The following is a 26,747-nucleotide window of genomic DNA, read 5'->3' on the forward strand; positions in this document are numbered from 1 at the left end:
TTAAAAAAAAAAAAGTTTAATATTTCAATTCAATATCTTACTCCCAATAATGGTAGGATTAACCAAACAGAAAACTACTAAGCCTTGAAAAACACTAGCAATCCAACTGATAAGTAAAAACCAAACACATTATATGCAATAAGCATAGTGCTATCTTTTCTCATGATAAAAATAAATACTTTTGAGGCTTTAAGAATTATTATTTGTAAGGTGATATAACAATTACATGCCTTTTATGTTAAAGGACTTTTGTTATTGATTCTTTAGTATTTTTAATACTTGTTCAGTGATTCTACTGACTGCCCCATTTTAATGTTTAAGATATGTAGTTATTATCCAGGTGGTGCATGCCAGTTTAATTGGGACTTGAGAATGATACAATATACCAAATTAGAAACTTAAAAAACAATTTTAGTGTGCTCAACAAATCATATAGAATAAAAGAGAGTTTAAGAAGATTCTTTTTTCTATTCCCTTAAATGTCTATGAAATTTTTCACTGATAATATTTGATGGACCTTCATTTTATTTACTTATTTATATGCAGTACTAAGAAAGGAACCCAGTGCCTCCCAGGTGAGAGGCAAATGCTCTATTGCTGAACTATAACTCCAGCCCTATTTCTTTCACTGATAATATTTGAAACCGAAATATAATTACCTAAGTACATCCTTAATCCCTACAACTGCATTTTTACAAGGTTAATGGTCTGAGACCTCTTGATTTCTCTTGTATTTGATGTATTATGATAAAGACAAGAAAAATCATGCAATTATAGAAAGGTGTAGTGGGTAATAAAAATAAAAAATTAGATTAGTATTAATTGAATGAATGCATATGGTCATGGATCAGAAGGATAAGTAGGAACCCCTTCTTTTTGAGAAATTACATTTATTTTCCTCTAGGGAAATATTTCTGTAGGCAATTTACTGTTTTCCTCTTCCATTTGACTCTTCCTGGGAATTCAGTTTCTGTCAGGAACTTTCTAATCAACATAGTGTTTTTAAATAAATAATTTATAAAGCTCAAGTATGCAATTCACTGAAAATCTTGTCATATTAAAGTCTCTGATACACATATGTATTTCCTGTAAAGGAGCCATATTTTCACTTCAACTTTAACTTTAAAATAAATTTTTCTATAAAGAATTCTGGCAATTACCAATGACAGAAAATAAACTTCCGATATAGGCAATTTTTGTTTTAATAGGCAAAACACAGCTGCTACAACTGCCAATAACTAAAAAGCAGCATAAAACCACCTGTTTTCGGTTGCTTTGTTGGAAAAAGTGCATCTTTCCCCTAGTTTTAGAAGATCTTATGCCAAAAGATAGTTTTCTCCTATGAAATAAATACAGCATTATAACATTTAACTTAGTCTGATTCCAACAAGTGAACAAAAGACACGTGGACCTCAAATACCTAACACCTGAAGTCCTTATTAAGGCAAACAGACTCGGCAGTGCAGCCTCCGAGCTAAGTTTTAGGGAGTGCAATGTACACCCCGACTTTGTTCCTCTGGCCTACTTTCTAATGCTGAGATAAGCGGCTCTCACGCCGTCTGGGGAGAACTTTTGGAAGTAGGAGTTTGCCTGTCCCACCAACCATTCGCAGGCAGTAGCGGCCTTCCTGCAGCTGCTCAGGGGCCTACAGCACCACCGGACCCTAGCAGGCAGTTTCTCCGCCCCGAAGGAGCCAGGGCGCCAGTAACTCGCCCTTCTCCCCACGAGTCCCTCGAAAGCAACCGCTCCTTTGCTTTGCGCGTGGCAGACGGCTGCTAGCTATTTATGACAATAAGGAGTGTTATTCCGCAAGTTTCTCACGGATCCTGCGGATGAGTAGAAAGAACAAGCTCAGCCTACTGAGCTCTGCAGCTGTCCTTCCCCGCGGCGACCCCGCCCGCGGCCTCCAGCACGCGGGGACCACCGGCCAGACACGCACAACTGGGCATGCGCCGCGGCCTGGCTGCGCGCTTTACGGCTCTCTTCCCCAACCCGGGCCCCGTCGCGAGGCTGCTGAGGCTCCCTCTATAGCCGGAGAAGAAGGAGCGTCTGGGATCGGCGTCCGTGCGTGATGACGCACGTGCGTGCGAAGACGTGTGGACGCAGGCGGGCCATAGAGCGTGAGTTTCCACGTCTGTTTGGCCCCTCTCGCGTAGCTGGTTCTGCGCTGCTTCTCTCCCGTTTTCCCTGGGCCGCGGGGGCTGGCGGCTGGGCGGGGGTTGCCGGGCGGCGGTCGCGCCTCCCCGGGGGAGGGGGCTGGCGCGGGGCAGGGTTGGAGGCGCCGCCTCTGGCTCCTGCGCGCTCTTCCCCAGGTCTGAGGGCGGGTCGGGTTTTCTTTCCGTGACTGTACCCCGGGTCTCCTGGTCGTTGCCCTCTATGTGCTAGAGGCCGACCTCACCCGGGACGAAGTTCCGAGACGCTCAGGATGGGGTTGGGTCTAACGGAGTTCTGCAAGATTCTTTTTGAAAATAGGACGATTACGGCCACGTTGCGTCAGCACAGGGCAGTAACCCGTACCTCTAAACAAGTTGTGGCAAATCGAATCCAAACTTCAGATGTGATATTTAACTTAGGAGAAGGGAAATCCACCTAAGCGGATTTAACCCTCTTCTGCTCAGACCTTAAAAAACCTTTGGATACTTTTTCCAAAAGTGGATCATCACATGCTTATGTTTTTTCCAAACTGACCATAAACTCTTGAAAACTTAGCTTATTATCAAAGTGAATTGTCGCATAGTTAGGATTCCGTTGTTGAGCTGCGTAGGTCTCTTGCCGTAGTTCAGTGGCACTAATTTTTTTTTTTCTCTTTGAAATTGCATTTTAAAAAGCTTTGAAAGCTCTTGTGTGTCTCCCCGCCCCCTTCCGTTTTTCTAATAAAACATTAAAGGCTTCTGACTTTCTGCTGGTCTGGACGTGGGAAAACAAGTGATCTTTCAAATTACAGGGATGCATTGGTTCCTATGTTGTTCCATCAGCATCACCTGGGAACTTGTCGGAAATGCAAATTTTGGCGTCTTATCCCAAATTAGAGATTATTTTAGCAAGCCTTCCATTTGATTCCCAGTGCATCTGGCGCTAAGGTTTCAGAATGACTGACATTAGTGATAACGCCCATTGTGGAGTCACAGGGGGATTTGAATTAAGTTCAAGTGTAACCTAGATATAGAATCTTGGACAAGTCACTTAAATGTTACTTCATGGGCCATGTGAAAACGAACAAAAGCATTTATCATCAATTCATAAAATTCTCACCAAAGGTGAGATATTGTTATTAGGTTAGGACTACCTGAAATTAGTATGAGAATTGTGTTGGAAGGATTCTTTGTTGGGTTAAATAAGAATTGTGCATTAGAGGAGTGTAAGCAGGGCTTAGAGGGTATTTATTCTCTTAAATTGAAAGTAGTCAAGATTGTTGGATGCAGGGTATTCTGTTAAAAGAGCAGTTCTAATACTAACGCTATTAAGGTAGTAGTATTGTTGTAGAATCAGTAATTATGTTGCGATGTGTTTTAATGTTTTGGTATTTCTGGTTTCATGGACTTAGTTGCAGTTAGTTATGTTCTTTTGACCCAAAACTTGGAAGAGACTAGAGGTAAATACTTTCTTTAGAGTTGAAAAGCATTATAGAGTAGTGATTAGTATAAAACAAAACAAAAAACCAAGACTAATGAAAATCTGTCCTTGTCTTTTGTTCCTGTATGTCATACAGCTCCCCTATAGCAAATAGGCCTCATATCTACTTTCCATACTTCCATTTTGTGGAAGGATCACAGGAGTTAAGCTAGATGTACCTTCATCCTGCTGTTTTTTTTTTTTTTTTTCAAGATTGTCAGATGCAGTGTTTTCTTATACCTATTCCTTTCCTTTTTCAAGTCGCCATTGTAGGGTGAGAAAAAGAAATATTTGGTATCTGAAGCTACTGCCCTAAAGCCTTAGCTCATTGCAGTGTTGAGCCCGGTCAGTGTCAAACCATGGCCTATGCAATACAATGCTTTGATTAGAGAACACTGTATATTGTGGGTGAGAGTTTTCAGATAAACATGTCACTTTGGATATCAGATTCTTAAGTAATTTTGCTGACCCTCCCCTTGACAATTTGATACTACCCCATCATGAAATATTTGTTTTTCAAAGGCCCCAGATAATTTCTTATTCTCCATATGAGAGAGGCAAATGTGTAGCAGTGGTTTGGGGTCACACAAACCCTGCTTTGGTTTGGGGTCACACAAACCAGGCTTTGAATCCTGCCCCTACTATGTACTGATTGTATCTGTTAAGACAAATTGACATCATTCCAGCATTACTTTTCTATTCTATAAAATAGAAGTCATAGGGTGCCTATTCAGTCCATTGAATTAAATGAAATAATATGTAAAACATGTCTACCACATGTTAGTAATATACAGGCTCAGGAATGTTTTCTTTTGGACAGACGAAAAAAGGTATTTATTGCCTCAAATCTAACCTTGGTCCATTCATTTTTTAATATTCTTATATATGAAGTATTTTTTAACCTAAGTGCACTACTTTTTAAGTAATAAGATGCTGAAGTAGAGTCAAAACCTTCATATAATCATGAAAAAGAAACACTTGGAGGAAGTTAAAACTCTAATTGAGGTTGAAAAAAATCTTCATTTTTATCATGACAGCAACTTCTAGAAATTGTTTTGGTGTATACTGAAGGTCAATGCATGGTTAATATTTTAGTATCTTTAGTGATTCTTCTATTGCTGATTTCAGTGGTAATAGTCAAGTATAGTAGGGGAATATATCTGTTATAGAAGATGACACCTCATTGAAAAAATACACCAAAACATAAGGAAATGCTATTAGTCCTGAAAGAATTAATATTTTTCAATATGGAATGCTTAGGAATAGCAACTGAAACAGTTTGTTCCAATTTTTTGATGAGTTTCAATAGCTTTAATTATTTTTTAAAAATTTTAATTTTTAAATTTGTTTTAATTAGTTACACATGACAGTACAATGATCTTGACACATTATACATTTGAATCAGATGGGGTATAATTTCTCATTTTTTTGAGTGTACAGGTTGCAGAATCACATTGGTCATATTTTTTTTAAGAAGTAATAAAAAACACGTTTTATATTTCTAAATATTGTTAGGTATATATTGGCATGGAAAATACTTGAGAATGAATCTAGCTTGTAATTTAATTTACTTGATAGTGTATTGTAACATGGAGATGGGGAACAAATGTAAAAATAAATAATTTATATCATTGTAATATGGAGGTGGGGTTAAGTACAAAACAAAATAATATATTTACAGGAAAAGTATGCGTGTATATGTAAAAATTATTTTTAAAAAACATTAAAATAGACTTACTTAAAAAGATTTATTTCCTTTAATGCTGTAGTTATGTCCTCTAAACAGAGAACAATGTCTGACCTGAAAAGTTTAGAAAATTAGAGGCTTTGAGTTCAGTGAGGTAAAGAGCTCTTGATTCTGGGTACCCACCTTTAGAGGAATATCCAGGGAAGCTAGTATTCTCAAGAACTAGGCAGGAAACTACTGGAGGGATAGAAAAATCTCAGGACATGAACTATACCTAAAAATTAATGACATTAAGAATTCTGGTGAATGGGATTCACAAACTTGCATTGATGACAGTTCCCAGTTTTCAGCAGTGTCAGCTTATGTATAGCTTCTCCTTCAGCATTGTGAGTAGTTTTTTTCCCCCCAATGTAGCTTTTGATTTGACCCATATTTTACAACCATGGGATTCTGTGCATATTTTTGAGAAATCAAGATTTTTTTTTAAAAAAGAATCTCAAGTTGTGACAGCTGTATCACTATTAAAAGCTATTTAGTATTTTAAGCAACTGCCGTTTAGCATTACAAATGACTCAGGGAAAAGGGGGGAGTCAAAGAAAATATACAGTATTATTAGTGTTTACTATCTACCATATTTTGTTGTAAAGGCAGCTGTCCTGCATTTATATGATCAAGTTTTTTTTTATGGTTAATAATGAGCTTTCATAAGAAAAATAATTTCAGATGCTAAGTGTTAGATTGTTATTAATAGTGGTAATAGTAATAGTACATTGTCTTTTTTCACAGGTTGGGGAGGGTTTCCTGGTGACAGCTGGAGTATGGGGGAGGGGGAGTCACTTTCAATCAGCCAGCTGCTCTGTGTAGCATCATGATGGATAATTTTGGCTGTATTCAGAAAAGAATATGTATCCTATTTCTGGGATGCAATAGATAGTGTGCAAGAGTCCTTTGGGATCTAGATGATAGCCAGCTAACAGTGTATGCATTCAGGTTTGCGTGTTGGTGTTATTTACCATCTAGTTTCTTGGACATTGTTACATGCACTTCATAATTACAAAGCAATAAAGTCTAGTTCCACTGGGGAAAAGGCTCATTACTTTATGGAGAGGAAAGGAAGATGAAACACAAAATTTAGTAGTGTACTTTCATGTAATATGCTATTTCATTTATTCTTCACAATGACTCTAGGAAGTAAGTGGAATTTTTCTCATCGGGATAGAAAAACAGAAGCTCAGAACGATTGATTACATGATTTGCCTATGGCCACCTACTAGTAAGTGACAGTATGTGTATTTGACCCTAGTTCTTGTGGTTTTAGTTCCAGGAATGTTGTCATTACACCAACAGCTATTTCTTCATTGTGTTAACTTGCTTATGCATTTTTAATCCAAAGCCACAGCATCAGGATAGTAATGAATGAAATTTATATACATAATACAGTGCCTTCAAGTTTATATAAATAATAAATAGGAGTGTGTGTTTTGGCAGCTATGTATAATTTGGGTTTTTTCCCTTAGGAGAAAAAGTCTCATAGGCAACAATGAAAGAAATTTTGTCACCCTTTTAATGTTACTAGTACCAGCAATTATTATAATGTTGTTTGTTATAATGAATCAGTTGTGATTCTAAATTTGAACAAATTTATAAATGTTGTGCATCTTGCCCATATTACTCTTTCTTCGTACCAGTATATTAAAGGATATTTTTTTCTTTCGAGGAATGTTAATTTTGTGTTAATAAGGAACCTTTTAGTTTTCAAAATTACTATGTACCACATAATAACTGAAAAAGAAATTCTTTCATTTTCATGAAATGAAAATTTTCATTTTCATTACTGTTTTTCGTGATGGGTTTTCAAGAGTCATTTCATCCTTTTCCTCATTGCCCATATGATAATATCTAGTATTTCCTTTTCTCTCTTCCTTAAGTCATATATAAAACTTTTGAAACTTATTTTTATTGTTTTCTGAACACTCCATGCTCCTTTACATACTTTTTTAGTACTGGGAACTGAACCCAGGGGCACTTTACCACTGAACAATATCTCCAGCTCTTGTAATTTTTTTTTTTTTTTTTTGAGACAGGGTCTTGCTAAGTTGTTTAGGGCCTTGCTCAGTTGCTGCTGTGGCTGGCCTTGAACTTGCAGTCCTCCTGCCTCAGCCTCCTTAACCACTGGGATTACAGGAATGTGCCCCCATACCTGGTTTACATAAAGTTTTTTTGTTGTTGCCATTTTTTATTTGTTCTAATTAGTTATACATATCAGTAGGATGCATTTTGACATATTGTACACAAATGGAGCACAATTTCTCATTCCTCTGGCTGTACATGGTGCAGAGTCACTCTAGTAGTGTAATCATACATGTGTATAGGGTAATATATCTGTCTCATTCTGCTGCCTTTCCCATCCTCACAATCCCACCCCATTTCTCCCTCCCCGCTACATAAACCACAGTTCCTTCATTCTTTTCTGTCCCTGCCCCACTATGGATCAGCATCTGCTTATCAGAGAAAACATTCAGCGTTTGGTTTTTTGGGATTGGCTTATTTCAGTTAGCGTGATATTCTCTAGTTCCATTCATTTAACTGCAAATGCCATAATTTCCTTCTTCTTTAAGGCTGAGTAATATTTCATTATGTATATGTACCACATTTTCTTTATTCATTCATCTGTTGAAGGACATCTAGGTTGGTTCCATAGTTTAGCTATTGTGAATTGAGCTGCTATAAACATTGATGTGGCTGTGTCAGTGTACTATGCTGATCTTAAGTTCTTTGGATATGAATCAAGGAGTGAGATAGTTGGGTCAAATGGTGGTTCCATTTCAAGTTTTCTAAGGTATCTCCATACTGCTTCCATAGTGGTTGTACCAATTTGCAATGTATGAGTGTACCTTTTCCCACACATCCTCACCAACACTTACGATTGCTTGTATTCTTGATAATTGCCATTCTGACTGGAGTGAAATGAAATCTTAGGATAATTTTGATTTGCATTTCTCTAATTGCTAGAGATGATGAACATTTTTCTTGTTTGTTGATCCGTTATATATCTTCTGTGAAGTGTCTGTTCAGTTCCTTAGCTCATTTATTGATTGGGTTATTTATTTTTTTGGTATTAAGTTTTTTGAATTCTTTATATGTCCTGGAGATCATGCTCTTAATTTAGTTCTTCATCATGTGATAATGTTGCTGTTTGTATCTTTGCTTCTCTCTCTAAGCTGTGGTTTCCTAAAAGAACAGCCCTTGTCTCTATAGGCAGATGTTCAAATAGTTGTTAAATGAAGGGATGTAGATGGAGAGATACAAAATCATGTGCTTATTGCTATAGTTTTACATTTATTGGTTTTCTTTTCTGGGTTCATGTTTGGAGAAATGTGATGATATGTATTTGTTAAAGAACTGTATGATAGTAAAAAAGTGAAGGAGTAAATCTCTTTGTAGAAAACCGTGTAGTACCCTTTCATGTTTCTTCCTGAAGGTCATGATATTGAAAAGATTGAAGAAGGTTTGTGTTCAGTTTTTTTGTGGGGGGAGTAGGGCCTGATGGATCTGTATGATTTGATTGTTCTGAAGTTCTAGGCAGAACCTTTTATTGAGTGATAACATTTTATTAAATGTATATACTAGACTTCTTTTGAATGATGAACAAAGGCAGGAGATCCAGTATTGGGAAAATCAATTCAATAATTAAAAGTATTCTTTAAAAATATCAACTTTATATAAATAGAAGACAAATTTTAGATTGTCTAGTTTTCCTTTTGAGGCATCATTCCTCATCCAGTGTCCAGGTTTACACACCACCTATTTGAGAGGACTTTGTCTAATTTGTGCAGAAATTGCTCTCATGCAAATTGCTCTCATGCTCACATCATTAGTTCTGTGTATTATTGCTTTCTTTAGGAATAGTATGTGAGCTACAGCCTGTATAACTTCTGCATTTTGGTTTTTCTATGGGCTTTAGTGTTGTACTCAGTAGAAATGGGAGTTGGTGGTGCTTAAACTAGGATCTGTTTATCAGCCCTTTGCAAATGTCATTATTCTGGGTGGGGTTCTTCATTTATAAACAGTAGAAACCAGGTTATCTGAGTTACCAAATAGTTTAGTCACAACAACAAATTATTGGAGTTGTGTGGATCAGCTCAGAGAATCAACAGAAAATCCAGACTCTACCTGCTTGGTAAACATAAGCAGCTAGGTGACCTCTCAAGGTTTGAGTAGATTATGTAGGTCTGGAAGGCTCTTCAAGTTAATGTTCTGAGTATCAGCTCCAAAATTGTTGGTCCTAGTTTCTCTGTACTAGTTCTAATTCCAGAGAGTTGTTTATTCATTGTCACCTTTGAATCAGTATAGGAAAGGTCACCTTTTATTGACAGTCCCCTCTTCTCCTTCAAGACCATATTTAATAGAGGTGGGGAATGGATTCCTGTTACTGGAAGAATAGGGTATTGATGCTAGGCAGGCAAAAATTCCTAACCTGTCCCCTATCACCAAGTGATTTGTGGATGTCCTATGTGTTTTGGGAACATAACACGTCTTTGAAGTCTGACATGCTCTCCCCACTTCTTGACTAGTTCTTGTGCAGAGAAGATTTCAGTCTCATAAATAATTCAAAACCAGTTCTTACACAGGGATTAAATGAGGGATGGTGGTGGTGGTGGTGTCGTCAGTGTCTATCGCTTTTCATGGACTTTAGGTAGACAAAGAAATATTATGTGGAGCAAACATGAAAATAGAATTCCTTAAATCTTCTTGAAGAGAGTGATCAGGGGATACTGGCATTGTGGCTCCCCATGTGACTCCTAGTTTAAAAACCTTGGTCTGAAGGGCTGTCAGTTGGGAGAACTTTAATGAGCTCTCATTACACTAAAACTTGTGGTCTAAAAGAGAAGGAACTGGCTTATGATTGATATTGGAAATCATAAGTGGTGATGGGTCAGAATTGGACTTGGCACTAATTCACCTAGCTGTGGAGCAAAATTCAGAATTATATACCAAATCTAGTAGTTTCATTTTTTCAGTCACTTTTTATGTGTAAATGTAGTCTAATAATTTCTGTTAAGACTATAACACTTAAAAGGAGGGAAAGTAAAAATTTATGCCAGCTGACATATTGAGATTTTTTTTAAATCTCAAAACAATGGAGGCTCATTAAATTCTCAAATCATCAGATAATCTTGATAGAAACTCTTATTTGAGATTTTATTATAAAATTTATTTTAATTAAAACATTTTTCTTTCATGTTTCTTGCACGTACTCTATTTTATGGTTTTAAATGTAAATGTATAACTGAATCACTCAAGTTTAAAAATATAGGATTATAGAAAGTCTTAGAAAATAATTTGTACTCTTGTAAAAAATGCTTCAAAACTTTAAAACTTTTTATCTTCAGTTTTATTTGTTTAAATGCATAAAACACTATCATTGTCCAATTTATGGTTATATTTATGAAATTTCATTTAATACCAAATGACCCTGTCTTTTCTCTTCTTATAGGGTAGACACTGCAGTTAACTGTCCTAAGGTCACATGGCTAGTTTGTTTTGAGCTTTAACAAGGGCCATGCCCTTAATTATACTGTCCAATACTGCATACATTAATATCATAGCCTTGTATATAATTTTGACAAAAGGCATTGGGACATTTCTTTTCCCAGAGCCTATCTATTTACCCCCAGTTCCCTGACAACTTCTTTATGTTCAGAAACTGTTAGAATGTGTTGTATTACCCATCATCTTGTACCTCTGTTTGTTGTGAATGTGGCAGTAGCTCCTATAGTACAGCAGCGTGCACTGTGAAGCCTTTTGTCCTTTATGTCTTAGAGCAGGCTGACAGCTTTCATGCTGAATTCAGCAAGAGTGCTTTTCATTTAACAAACTAAATGTTGTTTTCTAGGCGAAAAATAATTAAATGCTTTTAAAGATGTATTTGATTAACAGGAGGCTGAGCTCTGTAAATTAATTATAACTGTAATAATGTCATAGCCCTGTCTTTTGTTATTAACCAGGTAATTGACCAGAAGTTTAGAAGCTTATTGTAACTGACAGTAGTTTGACCTTGTATGCTGTTTGGTAGTGAAACATGCACAATGAATGTAAATGCAGTTTGTTCATTGAGCTGCATGTGTTGTCAGAGTATCTGATCTGAGGTCTTTATTTTTATCCTTCTATTATTTCTTTGTTGAAATTGGTGGTTAGGGTTATATCCTTGAACCGAGTATTATACTTATTTCTCTTACTAAAACCATCTGACTAAACACAAATATTGTCTGTGTCCTTGAATAACTATAATCAGAAATGAAATGTTGGCACATTTAGAATGTACAGTCCAGTAAACAAATGTCAAAGTTAAATGAGTCTTGTTTTAAAAGTGTATATGATGGAAGGTAAAACAACTTTTGATAGAGAAGTCATAAAGGAGAAAGTAGGGGTGTGTTTGACAGTTGAGAAATTTATTCCCTCTTACTCTAATTTGTCCAAGAAAGCTAAGAGCATACTTGGGTGATGAGAACCTTTACCTTTGGTGAGTTTGGTTACAGAACAAGATGGCATGTAAGAATGGGATGTGGAGTAGAAGTGGGATAATAATGGCTAACAGCCCACAGTTCTAGGTGTTGGACTTCCCCTCCCACTAACTTGTGCTTACTGTACAGTTAGCTCTTCTTGAATACGGCGTTTATATTCCTGAAAATTATTATATTAGGCAAAATATGATAATAAAACCCCTAGAGTTTCTGAACAGATGTTGTCAGGAGTACAGCACTCAAAAACTTTGCCAGTGGCATATTGAAAAAAAAAAAAACAAAAAGGTGAGAACCTAATTACATGATAGCACAGTTTTATGCATGTTAAATGGTTAAGAAATACATAAGCACTATAGTAAGTATGGCAGTTCAACTTCAAAATGTCTTGAATGTTGCTTTTAGAAGTGGTTATCAAAAGAATTGCAGTTTGTGAATTATTGCCAAGAGGTGGAAGGAGGGTCATCTGATGTTGGATGGCAAGTTGTAACTGCAGATGTGTATCAGTATAACTCATAATGTATTCTCTGAACTGAGGTAGCTGGAAGATGTTTGAGGAATATAAAATTGTAATTTCCTTGAATTTCTATGTAATTTGCTTCAGGTAGGTGCAGTTTTCTGCATGTATTAAATATGAAATTTATATTATTTGTTATATATTTATATAATTGCATACTTATATATTTATAATGTATGTTTATGTTACATATTTATATGTGTGAAATTTATATTATACCCAAATTATGACCTTACATATTAGTTGCATTTGAATATATTTGCTCATTTCAGAACTTGCATTATAATAAGATTGATGAGATTTACTGCTTTTATTTCTCTAGTTGTTAATTCTTAAGCTGGTCTACACTTGGACTCCAACAATTCATCAAAATTATGATTTATGTGTTCCTACCAATTACTTCCTCCAGTATCTTCAGTTCTAGGTAAATTGATCTTGACTATGATTCTCCATATCAGCCATTCTCCAGATTTCAGAGGGGTAGACTGACTTAACTACTCAATTGTCTGACAAATCTAATAAACAAAATGTTATTTGATTCTCTGTTCACCTTTTTTTCTAGTTTGGAGGACAAGCTCTTTCCATGTCAGAACTCAGACTGGAAGTTAGCCCTATATGGCTGTATTTCATTTCTCTGTGCTAAAGCACATACATGCTATTTTCTCTCTTTAAAACTTCTTTTCTTCTCTTATCTACTTATATCTTTCTATACCTGGTTCAAGTGAGGAAACTTCTCTACCATCTCTTCTCTGAATTGACTGAATATTTTCTGTATTGACACATATGTGTATATTACTTGCACATTTCCAAAAAGTGATGCCATAAGACACAGGACTATAGTAAAGGAAAACGATAACAACACACCCAGAGGGCTGCATAGCTCTCAGCAGAAGAAAGCAAGTTTAATAGGGGAACTTAAGCTTTTTCTAGGTTTGATAGGATTTTACACAAGGAACAGTAAGTCTGAATGGTGTTTTATAACAATACAAAGATGGTTTCTTTGGTGGGACCTATGTCAAGGCCTCTGATATCAAGTTGCATTTCTGCAGAAGTCATTCTTCAGAGGCGGAGTGATCTGTGTAGCTTTTGGCGATTTGACAAAACAGAGGTAAAAGTTAGGATAGTGATTCTTAATACCAGTAAATCTTAGGTGAAAGCAGTTTGTGTTTCTCTGTGACTTCCCTTTCAGATGAAACTTTGCTTTGCACAGTTAGGCCAGGGGATGAAGGAATGCAAAGTAGAGGATACTTTATGACCCTAAACCTTCCTTTCAGAGTCCTAGCCAGCCAGATATGTGGCCCTGATGGGGTCCTCTGAGAAGCCAAAGGGGCTTTTGTTCTCCAACTTCTCCATTTGTTTCTATGAGAAAAATAATTAGAATTTTAAAAACTGTTTATTTTTATTTTTTTTAGTGTAGCTTTAACTAATCATAGTTACCAAAAAATAATTGGGTGTTTGAACAACAATATTTTGTTTTATTCTCCTAAATACAGATGTATAAATTGATTTGTATTAAGAAAACAATTGCAACTGATGTGGAGTCAAAGTTTTATGCAATGAGATTTCCTATATTGAAATATTTTCTAAATACACGTATATGGGCATGTTTAATGGAAGTACCAGCTGCCCTTCTTGGGAAAGACTATTCTTCATACTGAGATTATATCCTTACTTTTTGTGTGATTAAAGTGTCATATTTCTCATTAAATGACAGTAAGGTAATATCTAATCTGAGCTCTGACACAGAAAGAGCTTGTCCTCCAAACAAGAAAAAATGCTGAACTGAAAATCAAAAAAGATTTATTACTTTCAGTGTTAGACTAACTTGAAAGTCAACAGTTTCATTGTAAGAACAGAGACTCTGGAACTAGATTGTTTGGGTTACAATCTTGCTCATCAATAAATAATACATGTTTCATGAAGTTTAGAATATTGAATGGGGTGATTATAAATGTGACGTTTGGGAGCAGCATTACCAAAGATTAACTGGTGATGTCTGTTTGTATAATTTTAATGAGTGTTCTGACTTTTCTTTTTGATCTGTATATTAGAATAAACATCTGTAGCAAAATATGTATTTCTTTTTCAGTTATTAAAACAATAGCTACTAGACTTATGCTTTCTGAGTTTTTTGTGTGCTGCAAAGCAACTTGATGTTTACCTTTGTCTAAAGAAACAGGTTGTTCAGGATGATGATCTTGGGTATCAGATGACATTCCAGGTGGTGGGGCTATAGCCTGATCTAGAGCCACAAAGTTAGGAGCTAAACCAGAATGAGCAGGATTGGTACAGTTGATAAAAGCAGAGGTAGAAGTGTTACTTCCCTGATGAACAGTCATTCCAGTTCTTTTTTATTGGTTTGCTTTTTTGTGTAAAGTCTGCATTGCTGGGGACTACACAGGCAGTCCCACACTACTAAGGCCTCACTTTTTCCTTTTTACTTTTATAGAAGTCTTTCACTTTTCATTGTTAGTCTCTTGGAATAAACTAGCTGTGACTCTGAATTTTATTACCTTTATATAATTCAAGCTGACTTTAAATTGATACATGTACCTTTTGGTTTTGTTGCTGTTATTGTTATTTTGTTGTTGAAACTAGTTCAGAGCATTTCCTGAACTTGCAGTTCCTTTCCTGAGTTTTCTCCTGTTACCTGAAACCAAAACATATTTCCTTTGGGCTTTTTTTTTTTTTTTTTTCCTTCAGCAGCTGGTCCTCAGTATAATAGAAAAGGAGTTTTTTGTTTGCTTGTTTGTTTTTTGAGGTGGCTGGTGGTGCTATTTTTTGTTTTCTTCTTTTACCTTTTATTTCTGTATGCCTTTATTCTCCTCTTTAGTGGCAATGACAGGGAAAAAGCTAAACTCTTCTGTTTAACCTGGTATTCTTTGTGCTCTGCCATGCTCTGCCATATTCCTTTTCAGATAAAATTGACCTCACCTTTCCATGAACACTTCAAATCAATCTTAATGATTTTGTTGAATTCATTGCATAGGACTGACTTATTCAGTCTTGACACTTTCTTTTTTGGATTGGGCATGTATTTCTATGGCAACTACCTTCCCACATTTAAACTTCTTTTTCCCCAGATACCACCATAATTTTGCCTCAGTAGTTTTGTGTTTACAAAAATAAATTTTATGAAAATGCTGACGTGCAATTTAAATTCAGGATTTGAATTCAGAAATTGTGGTGACTTCAGAATACCCCATGTGACAGTTTTAGGAGGTGAAATATATGGGAGGTAATTATTTCACGAAGGCAGAGTCCTCACAGTTGGGGTTAGTGCTCTTATAAAAGGGACCTTCGAGAGTTCTCTTGCCTTATATGAGGATACAAGGAAAAAGATTGCAATCTGCATGCACGCTGTTAGAGGTCTCTCACCAGAACCCGACCATCCTGGTACACTGATCTCAGATTTCCAGCTTCCAGAACTGTGAGAAGTAAACTTCTATTGTTTATACCATCTAGTCTGTGTTCTGTGTTATAGTAGCCAAAGGAAACATCTCTTTATCTCTTTTGGTAAGATCTAATTTTCCATAAAAGGAAGCCTTTTGCTTTTAAATGGTAAGCATCGAAATCTTCACACTTTTGACCACTTTTCTTGTTCATGAAGTTCTAATTAAATTTCATACTTTATTATAAATAAAAGTTGAACTAAAACGAAATATTTTAGTCCCTCTTAAAATTAAAAAAAAATTATCTCAAACTTTATCTTATCCTCCAAGAAGCAGTTGTGTGAAAGAAAGAGTTTCTAGTCTAATGACTTAAGTTAAAAAATATCGGATATGAAATAGAATATTGAACTATATTTCCCAGTCTCCCTGTAGATCATAGCCTAGAATTTAAAAAGATTTTTACATAACCACGTACAGGCATTTGAGGCATTTGTTACATTCGGTAACAGAATGTGGAATTTCTTGAGTGATGGGAGGGCCGGGCTGTTGGGTCTTTCACAGACATAGTAGCAGTTGCAGTTGCAGTTGTGGGAGGCAGAGTTGAAGGGCTTGACAGATGAGCAACACAGTCAGATAGGGAGAGCTGGGTTCTAATAGTCCAGTTTATGGGTATTGTCATCTTAGTTTCTTATCTCTATAAAAAACATGGAATTTATGTCTCATTGTTTCACAGTAGAACCAGTGAGATTTTCACTAAATTGAGACTTATAGAGTGGTAAATACAAAAGATAAGCTTAAAATATAAACTGTGGGATGTGTGTGAAATTCACATTGGTGACCTCTGGTGGTTGGAGAGCCTCTATGATTGCCCATCTGTGGAGATGGCCTTGCTTATTAAGCACCTTGGACAGCGAAAGCTGAGACCTGACATTTCAACACCCCCACAGAGTCTCAAAGTAGAACTCTGTTGAGTTGCTTCTCATTTGGCAACTCTGTAGGGCATGCTTCAGGAGCCCATAGCAGGACAGTTAGATGACTTTCTTGGGAAGTGCTGGGTGGACCGGCTAGTACATAAAGTGTAATGTTGTCTTCACAGGATCGTGATAATTAAGTGAAATGAAGCAAATTATACATAATTATTTTTAAACTAATACATAAATATTTGTTATTGGAGAGGGGGTTGACTGTTATAAGACTTTTCAATTCCTGGGTTGAAGAGCTTGAAATTGATCAAGACAATGATAAAATTTAATATCAACTGATACTTATATGGTTTTTATTATGTTTCAGGCATTGTTCTAGGTATTTTTACTTATTTATTTATTTTTATTTTTTTATTTTTTTTTTTAGAGAGAATTTTAATATTTATTTTTTAGTTCTCGGCGGACACAACATCCTTGTTTGTATGTGGTGCTGAGGATCGAACCCGGGCCGCACGCATGCCAGGCGAGCGCGCTACCGCTTGAGCCACATCCCCAGCCCCCTGTTCTAGGTATTTTTACATATATTAATCATTAGATATATGATGCAAGACTTATTGTTTAGTGTCTGTTTTTTGAATAAAGAAACTCAGGTATAGGCTAAGAACTTACTTAAAAAAAAAATATATATATAAACTTCTAAGCAATTAAACCAGGATTTGAATATGGGCCATTTAGTTCCAGAATCCATTCTGTTAACCATGATGCTATATTGAGTCTTTTGGTGATGAAGAATAGAAAGCCATTTGATGGATTTCAGGGGAAAGGTAAGATGATGAAATTAGATTTTAAGCAAATTGAGTTAGGCATTATATTAAGTAGACTGGAAAAGAATGTAAGGTACTAAAGGCCTGACTTTTGGGGGGGTCTGTTGCCATATAACACATGTGGTTCTTTTTTTTAATAATTATTTTTTTAGTTATAATTGGACAATATATTTATTTATTTATATGTGGTTCTGAGGATCGAACCCAGGGCCTCGAACGCTACCGCTGAACCACAACCCCAGCCCTAACACATGTGGTTCTTAATAGTTACTTGAAATATTATTCTTATGTCCATTTAGTTGTCCCAAATTTTACTCCCTGGAGTTTCTGTATATGCCTGTATATGCCTTCCACATGAGTGGTATTGATACATAAGGCAGGGTCTTATGAAAGACAATTGGACTTTGCTCACTAAGGGATAGAAAATTTTGTATTTGTATTCACTTTGGAAGATGGTTCATGAAGGAAAAAAGAAGAACTATTGCATCTTAAAAACATCAGCCTGCTCACTTAATATCACTTCATATTTAGATTGGCATTAGAGTGATAGTATAATGGGTATGTCAAGCTGGGTGAGAGTTACTTAATGTGGTTATAATGATGAAGTATATGAGTTTGGAGTTGCATTGTAATAAAGGTCTTAGCAGCCTTCAAAAAGAAGAAAAGGCTCTTAATTCCTGATTTCTTGTGGAACAGAGTTCAACTTGTAGATATTTCCATGATTAGATACTGGAATGTAATTACTGAAAGTGTCATAATATTCATAAAGACTAGATTCCCATTACCTTTATATAATTTGATTCCAGTTTTCATTTTTAATTCATGAAGTCAGTTTTCATCTATTTTTTGTATGTGTAATTTTAATGTGAAATAAGAAAACAGTCTTACTCTGATTCTCTTTGATTTTATCATTAATGTATCTCATGAAGTCACTTAACAGATTTAGATGGCCAGAAAATATTGTCATTTATGTGCAACTTGTCATCAAACAATTATGCTAGCTCACAAAGATTTCACACCATACCCCCAGGACTCCCTATTTACTAAGCAACTTAGGTAGGTGATGCATTCTGGTAAATTGAACATGGTGTAATGATGTGAAATTATACCATCTGCTATTATATTTAATATTTAAATATTCTTAAAAGTATGATTTGCATGTTATTCATAAAACTGCATATAGCAAAGCTTTTTGGAATCCATTTATGCATTTAAAAAGAGAAAACAGATTTCTTTGCAAGTATTCAGTTAATGAATTCTTGTTTTTTCACTAAATGTAAATGTATTTTATACTATACCATTTTTTTATTTAAAAAATATCTTAAAATTCTGCATTTCATGATTGTGATATTTTGGGACCTAAGGAAGTTAATACCTTTTAGGAAAAATGAAATTATACTAAGTTTTATTGAAGAACAAAAGATTTTATTAATCTGCTGAACCACAAATTCTCATCCAATGGTTCTATATTAACAAATAGAGAAAATAATTTCTTAATTTGAACTCTGAAAGCCATGAATGCTAAGACCTCTGAATTAAGAAAAGCTCTAGTTCAGTTTATTACTTGAGAAAGCAGACCATTCTAAAATGGAATAAAACTGTGCACTATTTTGTGTGTATTTTGTCTGAGTTAATGTGCTGTTAAGCATTAATTTGTTATTCTTGCAATTCAAAAAGCAGGGTAAGTTTTTATGTTTAGTGTAAATATTTGCTGTTTCCATAACATTTTTGCATTATTTGGAGCACTAAAACATATTAACCCTCTGTTTCTTTCAAAATGATTTTACAAAACATTCATAGTTGAATGCTTTGGCCTATGCCATGCTATGTTATTGAAGTGCATTCATATTTCCTTTCAACACTTATCTTCAGAGGGGAATGGTAATGCTACAGTTTTTGCAGCTTAGCCAGATAGTTTCTTTGTGGTTTGACTTTCTAAAGCTTTAACCAGTATTTGAGCTTGTTAAAAAGTTTCTTGGAATCAGACAGACAGACAGAGACAGAGAAGGAGAGAGAGAGAGAGAGTGCCATAGTGTGAGAAAAGGAGGGAGGTCCATGAGCACACATACTCTTATCTCTGTGTCTGTGAACCTGTTTGTGTTCATATTGTATTTGAAGCAATGCAAATTTAAGCACTTAGTATCATTAGCCATTAGGGGAATGCAAATCAGTATTACTCTGTACATATTAGGATGACTATAATAAAAAATATGGATTAAAAACAAGTATTGTTGAGGATATGTGATATCAGAGCCCTTATACACAGGCAGAAAGAAAGTAAAATGGCACAAAATATTTGAAAAACAGTTTCTTTGTCCCTCAGAAAGATAAATATTGAGTTGCCACATTACCCACCACTTCCAATTCTAAGTATATACCCAAGAGATCTGAAAATGTGTATATAAAGAATTGTACATGAATGTTTGTAGGAGCATGGGGGTGATGCACTCTATTCGCCGCCATCTTCCCACCCTCAGCATTATTTATTATAGCCAAAAAAATTGAAGCAACTGAAATGCCAGTCAGGTGATGAATAGATAAACAAATATGATCTATCCATGCAATCAAATAATTGACTATAAAAAGATGAAATATTAATTAATACTTGTTATAGTATGCATGGATGAACTTTGAAAACATTATGCTAAGGAAAAGAAGCCAGACACAAGAGGATACGTGTTGTGTGATTTCATTTGTATGATATGTCCAGAAAAGGCAAATCCATGGAGACAGAAATCAGATTAATAGTTTTCAGGGGCCGAGGGATGGGAGGGAGAATGACTGCTAATGGATTTGAGGTTCTTTTTGAGGTTATGAAAGTTCTGGAATTAATACTGTCATGGTTGCACAACCTTGTGAACACAGTAAGAACCACTGGATTTTATACTTTAAGAGAGTATTTATCAGGGCCGGGGCTGTGGCTCAGCAGTGGAGTGCTCGCCTAGCATGTGCAAGGCGCTGGGTTCCATCCTCAGCACCACATAAAAATAAAAAATAAAGGTATAAAGAAATCACATCAATCTTTTAAAAAAACCAAAGAAAAGAGTATTTTTCTTTGTTTTTAAAAATCAAAGCTTAAGCATCTGGAGAGTCAGATATTATCAGAAAAGTACTAAGCCTGAGTAATAGTAGGCTTTTGATAAGCACTTGCCAAATGACTTGAACAAACTTACATTTCCCCAATTTTTTTTTTGAAATTTGAAGAAAAACTTTATTGAAGATTTGAAAAACAATCCCTCAAAGATTGACTTTTCTGGAAAATTGTAGACCCCCTATGATTTTTAGAGTGTATGCTTAAAATACATGAAACTTAAATTTTCCAAAGGTTTGAAAATAGTATTCAAGTTATGGAATTGATCTTTCTGAGATATGTAACGATCTGATCCACCTTTTCTTTAGTTTTACAGAAAAATTCTTACAATTTAAGTGAATAATTTTAAGATTTGTTTGTACTTATATAGAAGTCTCAGTCTTTGAACAGCATTTGATTATTTTCATTAAGATTCTGTGTTCTCTTTCTTTCTTGTAAAATTAATTTGGTTAGTATTAGACACCAAATTGGGAATAGAATTTATAGATAGTATATATTCTTACAATTTAATAGTCTCAATTCTTATTGAACATTTAAATCTGAAAATTGAGGTATGGATTGCCTTGGTAAATGATAATGATGAAATATTTTCTGCTTTGTAAGTAGAATTGAAAACCACTATAATTAGTTCCTTTTCCCTTTTTATTCCTTTCTTTCCCCCTTGAGACACATTGGTTTCCCAAGTTATGAATTCAGTTTCTTTTGTTTGTTCTAGCTGCTTAGTTTTTCTTATTACGTACCTGTTTAATTTTTAATTTCTCATTATAAGTAAATATGGTTAATTTTCTTATCAATATTTCAAGAAACCTTTAATTTCTCTCTGCCACAACCTTGATACAGTGCTGTCTAGTGTGTATTACTATGTAATGAAAATGCTATTTTGTTCTGTCAAATAGTTCTAGCAAAGCAACTTATCAGTACATTTTAAATGAATCAGAGGTTTATTTCTGTAAAGTTGAGATAGATGTTACAACACTGTCCTGAAACTAAAAATGCTAAGTGGAATAATATGTATAGTGCTATGGGAAAGGTTGTTAAAGTTGCAGGAAAAAATACTTAAATATGAATATATTGGTATTCATATATTAATTAGTTTCATTTATCATAAGATGTAGATACATTAAAAATAATAATCTTGAGTCATTTGGGAAGTGCTTTTTAAGCATGGAACATATGCCAGTCACTGTATATTTGTGGTGATCATGTGGTTGCTCTGGGCAGCTATGGTAATCAAATCGGATAAGGTATTTCTTGCCCTCTGCCATATATGCTGCAATCATAAAAGTTCCTTTGACCTCTGAGCACCCATGAGGCTGGAGTAGAGTGTCTGAGGCAGAGACTATCATGAAATGAGAGCAGAAGTGGGCACTGGTGTTCATGAGTGTATAATTTAATAAAGAGTTTGAACTTTATTCTCAAGGTAATGATAAGTCATTGAAAGCTCACTGCAGGGGAGTTCACTTCAGTTTTGTGCAAGAGTACTTAGCATTGGTGGTAAATGTTCTAGTATTAGGAGAAGTAAAGAGTCTAGTTAGAGCATTTGTTGTAATCAGGCAAATTATGCTTGTGGCTTAGACCAGAGTAATTACTAGTCTAGAGCTAGAAAAAGAAGTAGATATATTAAAAACTGTTTGGAAGAATTGGATCAAATGAACAATTTCTATCTCATATATTAGATATATTAGAATGAAGAATTTGTCCTGGGTATTTGTACTAACACATCTAAAACCAAGTCAAAACATCTTATCAGTTAAAAGGAAATAATTCTGATATAAGCAGTAAAAGGGAACATTAAGAGGAAATTTTTCTGATTGATTTTATATATATATATATATATATATATATATATATATATTATACCACATAAATTAGGCTAAATAAGAATCTAACGTATCATAATGAACTCTTCTCCTGTTCTTGTACTTTGTTTCACATTTATTCCAATAGGACTGATGTTTTGGGTATGCATGCCAAGAGATGACAAGAAACAGAAATTGGGATTATTTTGATTAACCTGAGTATTCTGGGAAAAAACAAGGAGTATCTGAATGTTTTTGTATGCAGCCATGAATTGGAATGAATGGTATAATCAGGCTGAACTACATGTTGCAAAATAGTTTACAATGTTTTATAGAACCAATTACCAACAATTTCCTAATAACTAATAGGTGGTTTATGGATAGAGTCTACAATATGAAAAATGTTTGTTTTCTTCTCCATAGCATGGCTAGGATGATACTTCATTTTGTGATTAGTATATGGCTTGTTGCTGTAATGTTCAGAGTCAGGTGTTCAGTTGATCCTGAGAATTAACAAAACTTTATGGATAGGATTTAGAGATAGGAAAGTGATGAGGGGATGTGAACAACTTGATTGATGGAGATTCCATGTCATGAGATGGGGCACTGAGAGGAGAAGCAGAGTTGGAAAGGGTGTGTTCCAGTGTCTATTTTGGGACATATCGAGTCTCCGGTAGGGGATGTGTGTAGGGAGGCAGGGAGTGAGGTGACCAGCCTGCTCATCCTTGAGCTATAATACAAGTTAGAGTGTATAAGTCACTTCCAAAACCAAATAGATGGTATAGGTTTTTAGTTCCTAGACAAGTGGCTATCACTTATTATTCCTTTGTGGTCTCTCATATAGCACAGCACTGAAAACATTTTTGTGAATTTGATAGGTAGGACATTAACAATATTCATTATGTAGCCAATGCTCACTTTTTATGTTGTTTTCCATGGTGTTCCTAGGACTATGCTTGTCTTGCCCACAAGGTCAAGTTACAGATTCAATCTTCACGTTGACCAGTGGGATTCTCTAAATTATCCAGTGACAGGATAAGTAATTTATCATCAAAAAGGAAACTGTCTTATTGACTTGTTATGAAATAGGACTGATTTATCTTTGCTACTTAACATTTATGTTCTACTTATTCACTACTCTAGTGGCCTTTGTAAAGTGGAGCCTAAAAAATATTATGTTTTTATCACTTTTACTGTGGTTAGATCTGTTTTTGCATTAAGTATGCATTCACTGAGGATTCAGAACACATAATATGATTCATCTTTTGAGTTACTGCTAACAGTTTGGTTTTTTGTTTGTTTGTTTGTTTAATTTCCTTAACATACAAATTATCATTTAGGGGCTAGAATTTTAAGTGTTTTGTTCTTTGTTGTACCTCCAGTGCCTGACACAGGGACTGGCATGCATTTAGCACTTGATAAATATTTATTATATAAATGAGTAAAAGAAAAAATGGCTGAGTCATTATTCTGTGGGAAAGGATAATTTACTTTTCAAAAACCAAGATATCAAAGCCGACTGTATTGTTTCTTCTATTTTCTTTTCTTAAATTTTTTTTGTTTGTTTAATTACTCAGCTTTAAAGAAGAGTAAAATTATGGCATTTGCCAGTAAATGGTTGGAGTTGGAAAATATCATACTAAGCAAAATAAGCCAGTCCCACAAAACCAAAGGCCAACTGTTGTCTCTAATATGTGGATGCTAATTCACAATAAGGTGGAGGCACTAGGAAAGAATAGCATTACCTTAAATTCTGTTTTTCCTGTAAGATTAAGTCCCTGAAATCTGCAGAGAAATCAAGTCTGAAAAATATAAAATTGGGACTTATGTAATAAAAATAATTATAGAAACCACAAGCGTAAAAGTCCATAAGTGTGTGCAGGAGAATGAGGATAGAGAAAAAATGAACAAGTGAAAAGAGAAAGGTGGATTGGAAGGAGAGAGAGGTTGCAGGAGAGCAAAGTGTCCAGTGGAGCAGGAGCAGTCAACCTGGGGGAATGAGAGGTGAGAAGGGATGCAGATGAGAGGAGACCTTTGGTTGTGGTCAGAAGTAAGGAAAGTGTAATGTGAGCCTGGGTGCACACTGGGAAGAATGAGGAAGTTCGTCCTTTGTTTTATGCTTTTCTTTACTAGTGATTGAAATCCAGGAGGAATTATCTATCTACTATCTATTATTTTTTATTTTTATTTGTTTTGTGTGTGTGTGTGTATGGTTCTGGTTTCTAGGGATTGAACCCAGAGGCACTCAATCACTGAACTACATTCCCAGACCTTTTAAATTTTTGTTTTAAGTCAGAGCCTCACTAAGTTCTTCAGGCTGGCGTGGAACTTGGGATCTGCCCACCTCAGCCTGTGATTAGTTACATGCTTCCATGCCTGCCCTAGGTATGGGAGGAAGGGAAGCTTTATTAAGCAAAGATATAATTAGTTTTGATTGTCTGTTATAAATAGCCCAGCACCCATAGGACCCTGTTTGCACTGATACCGAAAGGTTTATTTTGTGATTTCTTTCTCTCTCTTTCTATAGTAGAGGTTGAACGCTGGGGCACTCCAGCACTGAGCCACATATCCAGCCAATTTTATGTGTTTTGAGGTGGGGTCTCATTAAGCTGCCAGGGCTGGCCTCAAACTTGTGATCCTTCTGCTCAGCTTCCTGATTCTTTGGGATTATAGGCTTATGCCACTACTCAGCTATTTTGTGATTTCTTGTAAACTGGCTATTTAATGATCAAGGCACTGTTTATTTCATTACTCCTTTTATAAATAATGATACATTCATATATATATATATATATATATATATATATATATATATATATATATATATATTCAAGTGTGTGTGTGTGTGTGTGTGTGTGTGTGTATTATACAGGTGAAATTATTTAGAGTGATTGTAGATTTTCAGTAGCTGAGAATAAAAAGTTGACCTGAGTCCCAATATGAAAAACACCCATTTCTCCAAAGTTATTTAGGAGCTTCTCAGTTGAAAACTCATTAAATTTCTCTAATTTATGAGAATGCTACAGAGCTAATATAATAACAAATCCATTGTAATAAAGAAACTTGGTTGTACTAGTAATGGGTGTGTATATACACATGCACACACACGATAGTTTTTCAGGGATCATTACTTTGGGTGTGATGCTGATAAGAATCCACATTTTTGAGTCTTATTAGAATTCTACCATTTGCAAAGGAACTAATTTTCACATAAATAGTATACTTATTATTTTAAAAGCAGAAATAATAGCTATAATTTATTTAGCACTTTGTTTAGAGTATGTTGAAGTAATCCTGGGAGGAGGAGGTATTATTCCTAAAGTGGAGAAATTAAAGTTCAGAAAGTTTAAGTGATGTTGTAGGTCAGAGAACTAGTAAGAAAGAGAATCTTTCCCTTTATTACTCCAAATTCCATTTATTGTCCAGTGTGCTAAGTTAGAATCCTGAGGTTGTCAGATGAGTTTCTTGGAGTTGGGGGCCAGGAGATCTCCATAAGAAAGCACAGATCACTAAATGAGAACCTATTCAACCTCCTGTTCCTCATTCTGTCATTTTATATCTACACCTGACCTTTATTTTTCTTTGTGTTAAGAGGAAAGACTCTTCCCTTTTGTTTCTTTTTATCTATCTCTTGCATCTTTAGTCTGTATTTCTCTTCCTTTTGTTACTAGTTTCTCAGGAACATAGATCAGTCCTTCTCCAAAGTAAATATTCTATATTAGGCAGTAATTGCAGCAAACCTGCCCATTCCAAAATCTGAAGTAAACTGAGTACCACTTATTTATATCACTGTTCTCTGAGTCAACAAATTAGGTTGGGCTCTCCTGCAGTCACTTATACATCTATGGTCAGCTAGACAGCTTTGTTTCTGGAGCTTAGGTGCCCAGTGGCCAGAACTATCAGGTGACTGGAACATATCTTTTTTCATCATTCAGCCAACTTGCCCAGCCTTCTCCACATGCTCAAAAGAGATTTAAGAGAAAAAAAGCCTGCAAAGCCTCCTGAGGTCTAAGCTCAGAGTTCATGCAGTATCCTACCCCAAGCCCCAGTCCTCAAGCTGTCAGCTGAAACTTCTCACAGTGCCACCCTGGCTCAGAGGGTGGGGAAGAGTCTATTGAACCATGGAACTCCTGTTGCTAGCTCCAATTCACCTTTTAAGACTGTAGTCCTGTCACCACCTTGGGCAGAATTGTGTATCTGGGCCCTGAGCTCCCTCTCTTCTTGTGTTTAGAATATGTGTGGCAGTTGTTTGTTTACCTCTTAGTGGAAAGCAAGTTCCTTAAAAATAAGCACTGTTTGATTCAAGGATTTGCCATATAGTAGCTAACTTTTAAAAACTGATTTTTTTTGTGTGTGAAAATAAAACATTTAAGAAGTTGAT

The 26,747-nt window shown here is 35.4% G+C and overlaps 1 protein-coding gene across 9 annotated transcripts in view; it reads left to right on the forward strand.

Moving 5' to 3' along the window:
• The window catches only part of RHBDD1 (rhomboid domain containing 1), a 177,471-nt gene that overhangs the window by 37,637 nt on the left and 113,087 nt on the right, over positions 1-26,747 (forward strand). For 2 of the 9 annotated variants that reach the window (XM_081260756.1, XM_081260754.1), the window contains exon 1: positions 6,123-6,572. The exons of 2 other annotated variants lie outside the window; for them this stretch is intronic. The gene's annotated coding sequence lies outside the window, so the exon portion shown is untranslated. 5 more of the 9 variants (XM_081260750.1, XM_081260749.1, XM_081260748.1 and 2 more) reach the window with 5 other exon arrangements.

The sequence above is a fragment of the Spermophilus citellus genome (assembly GCF_964194105.1).
Source record: "Spermophilus citellus genome assembly, chromosome: 11".
Taxonomy (NCBI): domain Eukaryota; kingdom Metazoa; phylum Chordata; class Mammalia; order Rodentia; family Sciuridae; genus Spermophilus; species Spermophilus citellus.